The following is a 6,684-nucleotide window of genomic DNA, read 5'->3' on the forward strand; positions in this document are numbered from 1 at the left end:
GAGCAAAGGGAAAATGGACAACAGCTACCCATGTGAACACTGTCCTTTTGTAGACAGTGGGACAAGAGCATTGGTACAACTGAAGGAATGGGAAAGAAGTGTGGGCCCACGTGCACAGTAGGAAAGAAGCAGCTGAGAGGGGTAAAACAGCCACCATTTGAGTTAGAATAGCTCTTAACTGGAGTGCTTAAAAGAAAAGATGTAAAAGAAAGTACAGGCACGCACACATACAGAATTATCCTTGTAGGAGGAAAGTTTTTCCTACTGCAAGAGAAAAGGGCCCTATTCTACTGAAATGAAATACTGGCTACTTAACAGGACTTAACAAAAAAAGAAAAAAGCATCTGAGAACAATGTATCTATTATAGCCTTGTTTTCCAGCAGATGTTTTGAGGTGACACAGAACAGTTTAGTAGCTGGGTGTTCTGTTTTAAAGACCATGCTGTGAGTCGTTCCGGAACAGAGCTATTTTGGCTATACAGGGATTTTAAATTACCATTTTTTAAAGTGTACTTAAGCTGGTAAGCTATGTGTAGCTAAAGACTTTTGTTTGAGGAATAACAGTGGGAGGCCAAGAAAGGTACCTCCAAAAAGCAAATGGGCTTTATTAAATCAAAGTGCACAAAAAGTACTAATCTTATCTCTTTTTCATACATCGTTCTACAGCCTCAGTGAAATAATGTATTTCACTTAAATTCAAAACTAATATTTCTAGCACATAGACAAAGAGCTTTTGCTTTGCAAAAATATTTTTTCAACAATCAGGTGTCTGAATGCACTTCCCAAAGAACAAGCACATGAAGTGAATAATGATGCTATAAACCACATTTGACCTTAAACAGTTCTCATATTGAAACAGGCCTTTGCTGAAGCAGTGGCACTATTCATAATGAAAAAATTAAATAAAGTTGCTCAGCATGAACTTACCCTTCTAGAAATTTAAATAAATGAACTGCTATTTAAGTATTTATAATTCAAGAATTTCCCCAATCTCATTAGTTCTTCCTATGTGACAAAAGGCCTGGGAGTGCCACAGGTACCTGTCTGGAGGTACCTCCGCAGTGCTCAGGCTGTAGGTAGTCAGTGTCCAAGTCATACCCACAGCTTATGCAGATTTGTGGGTTGAAAAGCACTTTCTTTTGCTCCCCAGAGCCCACCATAACTGTATGGCTGCCAAACCTCTGTGCTTGGCTGGTAACGTTCACATAAATACGACTGAACTATTTCCAGAGCTGTTCTTGCCCATCACTGCCTGAAAAATCCTTGCCCAAAACCCCTTGTCTTAATGCTGCTCCACCATCAATGTTTTTACAGGACAAAATCAGCATAACTTCAAATCACTCTCCAGCACCAGAAGCAGTAAAATATTAAAATACATATGTTATAATTTAAAATGCAGATATGTGTTTATGAAAAAAATTGATTGTGGCCTGAAATATTTATTGTTGAACTACTATTTCTGTCCACCGCAAACACTTGGAAAAGAGCACTTTCATTCAGAGATTGAACTCACAAAGCTGTGTCATGTTGAAGCAGTGCCCTTACGAAAAGACAACTATCCAGAAGCTGTAGAGTTACCTCTGAAGACACTCAGTTTATCTGAAGTCCTGAGTTAATGCCAGGAGCTTTTGAATGCATCATGTTTCTTGTAAAAAGTCCAAACATTTGAGAAAAATCAGTTGAGCTAAATCTATTTAAAATCCCACCATCTCCAAACACAATGAATGTCATAGGAGAAAGAGTTTTCTATAGTTCCTGTCTGAGGGGTGAAGCAGTCCTGACATAAACAGGACATTGTCCAGCTGCATATGCCTGTGCGGTGTCCATGCTCCTGAGGAAATTCCACTTCCAGCAGCCTCTCTGGCAAGCGCCATGCACGCACTGCAGCAAGCTGAAATGCAGGAAAGCCACTATGTTCAGTCATTTAGTCAGCCAGAAACTACACAAGTGCATTAATTGCTGCACCTATTAAAACCTTTGATGGTCAGTTTAATTATTTCCATCAATAATGAAGAAATTACAGACACCACTCCTACCATTTCTTGTTGACCCTCGAGCAATCCTACCCTTAATTTAAAGGCGTGGTGTCTGGAAAACCCATCTCACACTGGGTTGAAATGTGGGAGGGGGAATGGAGCTAGGGAATTAGATTTTGGAGATCTCAAACCATGACAAAGGGTAATATTCACAAATTCTAAATCAGAAGATAAAAGGTTCACAGTCTAGACTAAAAGCTAATAATTAAAAATAACACACAGGAACAAAATTATTTGACATTTCTACAGAATTTCCAGAATTTCTAAATAGTGCCACAAAACCGTGTCAGATTACCGTACTACCTGCGGCTTTGTTTATGAGCCTTTCAGAGCCTTTTACATATGTGGAAACTGTTATAACAACAAAGTAATTTTAACCACAACTGCTTAACCATTATCAGTGAAAAAAGAGTCTACTCAACACTACTAATAGTTGTCAAAGCTAACAGATTAGGCCAATGTACTCATCTGAAAGTCCTATATCAAGCTATTTCGGAGGTACAATGAGCCAAACTGTTCAGAAAGTGTTCAAGCAGTGAGTTAATCTTATTTTCCGAAGTAGTAAAATTTCCCAAATGCCTTCTAGTTTGTCTCAATCTTCATAAAATAAAATAATAAAATAGGTGGAACCTCAGTGAAAGATTACAAACTTACCGGATTAATTATTTTGGTCATGGTGAGGTCAGTGAATATGAAAAGTGAAAAGCCATTTTTAAACATGGAAGTAAGGTCAGTCTCTGAAAAGTGAAATGTGAAGAAAAAGTGAATGTGGAAAAAAAAAACAAAAGCAATTTTATTTATAAGCATAAAACACTTTCCACAGAAATTTTTCATACCTACCTACTACCCCAAACCACAGGAGAGAGAAAATTAATTTCCTAACAGGTAAGCAAGTAGAAATATTACAAGAATTCTCTCCCTCTCATTAACCTGATTTTGCAGGAAATTCAGGCTGGAAAAGGAGAGAAAAATACCTCAAAGGTGAAGAAATTGATTGCTTCCTCTTCCAGAGGCCTATCCTTGTGGCAAGGAAGATTAAGCCCAAAGTAGAGAACAAATAACTCAGAGGTGACAAAAAAGGAAAGGTAAAATTCAGTGAGCAGAACAAGTCTGAGAAGAAATTCTTATGGAGAACAAAATATCTGGACACTAAGGAACAAATTTAATTGTTTCATTAATGAGCATCAGGAAAGATCCTCTAACTAATGCCTGATAAAGAGGTGTTAAAAGTAACTCTTGCTTAAAATAAAGCAAAAGTCATTAAAAGACTAAGTCTAGGGGAAAAAATTGTTACTAGATGTTGAGGAAACCAGGTAGCATTCCTAAGTTTCATCTGAAAATACTGAGTAGATATTTATCACAGTAAAGGAAGGAATTTTGCTCAGAACTTGCTGGTGGATGAGTTATTATTGAGACTGTCAGGTGAGAAGTATTCTTCACAACTTGCTTGAATAGGATCAAGTTTATTAGTAATTTATTAACAATAATAATCTTGAATGAATGTAATTTGAAAAAAATCAGTCACTGAGAAATGAGACAAATATCAAATAAATAAACAGTTTAGTGAAATAAGGATAATTATTTACATTTTTCCTGAAACATGATGGGGTTTAAATGTCCAATTTTTTTCTGGCTGCTCATGAATTTGGAGTTATGCACATCCTAAAATGCTCTGTTTTCTATTAAAGCTTAATGAGCATAGCAATGACAGTAAATTTTTAATAACACACAGAATAGTGCAGCCACAATCAGTGAAGCTACTTGCCATGATGAGAGATATTAAAGGCAGAATATGAAAAAAATAATTTTATTTACACAATTTATTTTCTTCAATCCTAAATTTCTTTCATGAGCTAGTTATGAGGTTGATGAACATATTGGGGAAGAAATGAGAAGAAAAGGGGATTTACATGACAACACTTCCAGTGTTGTCAGAGGGTTGTATTGGTGTGTGAATATATTTATATATATATATATGTATGTATGTAAGTACACAGAAAAATCTACTGTTTCCACACTGCTTCTCTTTCCAGATAAGCCCTGTTGCTGATATTCTTCAATACACCCTGCAAAGCACTGTCCTTTTTCCTCTAGTTTGTAGCTTTCCTTCTGTCTGATTTAACACAAAAACTATCAAAGTTGTGCACTTCAAGGCACTACAAAGGATTTACCCTTAGCCACATTCTTCATTGATTCTCTAGTCTCCCTCTTCTACAGCTGGCAGATACAAAGTGGCAACCAGGACTTAGACCCTGTAAATCAAGCTTTCTGGAAAAAAAAGCCAGAGCTGAGCTGATTTATGCAGGGCAAGGATATCTGACTTCATCGTCTAGGGTTAAGTGAAGTCAGGTCCTGCACTCCAGGCCATCAATCACTTTGCTCTATAGGATCCTTTGCTCTACAGGGTGTCAACAGCTACGAGGGATGTTCCCATGTCATTCAAACCATAGTAACCAGCTACAACAACTGCAGGATGCAGCAAATGCAAAGGAGAGCCTGGTAAACTCTGAGGCTAAATCCCTTATGCCTCACTGCTTTGGTCACAGGGTACAGAAGAGGCAGGAAAGCCAATGTTAAACAAGGCTTTGTTGTTAAAACAAGGAGTTGTGGGACTGCTTGTGCACTGTGGAGAGCTTCCATCAGCACTAAAAGGCTTTCCGAGAATGCTGCAAGCTAATCCAAATCACTTACCTCAGAAACTGGCACATTCTTCAGAGCACATACCCAAACCCAGCAGACTTCAGGGCTACCTCCACAGTAACTAGAGTAGATTTGGTGACAGAGTACTCTAGAGACCTCTCAAGAAGACATTTCTCAGAGCCAAAGATCTGAAAGGACTTTGGCTTGGATTTAGCCCTCTGAAAACTGTAATTTTCATTTTTTCCTCTCCCTCAGTCCCACTAGTCTTAGATTCATATTATGTTCTTATCTTTTTTCACTCAAAGAGAACAATTAACTCTATTAAATATCTTATTTAAATAGTTTGATGAAGGATGTAATTGCAGTAAAATGCAACTTATAACTAACAATGTCATAGTATATGCCAGACTGATCTCATGAAAAATCAAACAAACATGTCTTTGATTGACTTGCACAAAAAATTAATCCTGTTAAAATACGGTCTTTGTAATGTTTCAATATAAGCACTTTTGAATAGGAAGCTCTTTGGAAGTGTGTGGCTCAATAGCGTTTTGGCTGACAGCATGAAATCTGGTGATAAAGTTGGAGATGATACAGGTTGAAAAGCAGCTGGTAGTTCAAGGTAAAGCTGATTTTTTGCAGCTGGATCATGTATTTGCTGCATGATGCAGATCTCATTTTTCTACTTAGTGAAGACTTACTCTTGGATGCCTCTCCCTGTCCTCCTTATCTCCAATCCATCTAAGCAAACTCTGGTATTCCAGCTCTGCCAACACCTGACTGACTAGCTCCCACCAGAGCTCTCATTCAGGTGGATATCACCAGAGGTACATTACAGTTGGTGGAGCAATCATCCCCAGAGAAGTGAGAAATGTGGGGTTTATGTGTTTATAGGAAGGCTTTTACAAGGATCTGAAGAGTGACGGACCTGTTCTCACACTAGAAAACATATCATGCATCATCTTTCCTCGTTCATGATGACACACCTAAGCCACACAGAAAATGCCTTTACTCTACAGTACATTTCCTTCATCAACACTCACTACTTTTCACAGTGTACGTCTGGTTAAGAGAGAACCCCCTCAACATGCTTATTACTGCTTATTCTTCACTACCACTTCCCTCACACTTGTAAATATGTGGATGAAATTCTTCATTTACTTTACCAGCCTGGAAAATGTAATAAGAAGTTATTGAAGATTATGTGCTAAGTAAATGTTCCAAACTAGTACAGTTCTAATAACATTCTTTTAATCCTCTAATCTTCAAAATAACCCAAGAATGTTTCTTGGATCCTTCCTCAGCTTCTCAAAAAAACCCAACAAAAAAAACCCAGCCCAGTTACACCATGTCCTTATTTACAAGCACCCATTTCTCCACAGCATTATTTATTCCTGTCTTCCCAGGTATCACATCTCAAGACTTTTTCATCACACAGAAGACCACAGTCAATAATTCCAGCTACTGCACACTAAATGGTCGCTAGAAACAAAGCTTTATATATAATAATATTTCCCAGAAAACTACACTGACATTTTGATAGCTGAAACCAGCAAAACAAGTGACTGAAACAGTGTTAAGCTTTGATCTCATAATTTTTCCCACTGCTCTCTTCTTCCAGTCCTTCTTACTATCCTACCTCCTGCCATGTTACTACTTCTCATCCCTTTTTCTAAAACACCTAAATGTATTTTTTCTGAGCATATGATTTCTAGCTTCAATGAACTGAAGTATTTTGAAGGAATCAGATTAGTTAGGGAAATCTTTAAACACCAGATAACCTGAAAACTCAGATAAACAGTTCTGTCACAGTCATGAATATCAGTTTTCCAAGTTGTAATATTTTTTGTACCCAAGCCTATGGATGTTGTGAAACTACCATTTGGGAAAAAAAGTTTCTTTTCTACAATATCTACCAATATTAGCTGCCAATTTCTCTAGAAATGTTACATAATTAAAACAGAAATGGTATGAAGGAATAATACAGCTTTTCACTCTGTGGCCCAAT

This window comes from Chiroxiphia lanceolata, chromosome 6 (assembly GCF_009829145.1).
Source record: "Chiroxiphia lanceolata isolate bChiLan1 chromosome 6, bChiLan1.pri, whole genome shotgun sequence".
NCBI classification, from domain to species: Eukaryota; Metazoa; Chordata; class Aves; order Passeriformes; family Pipridae; genus Chiroxiphia; species Chiroxiphia lanceolata.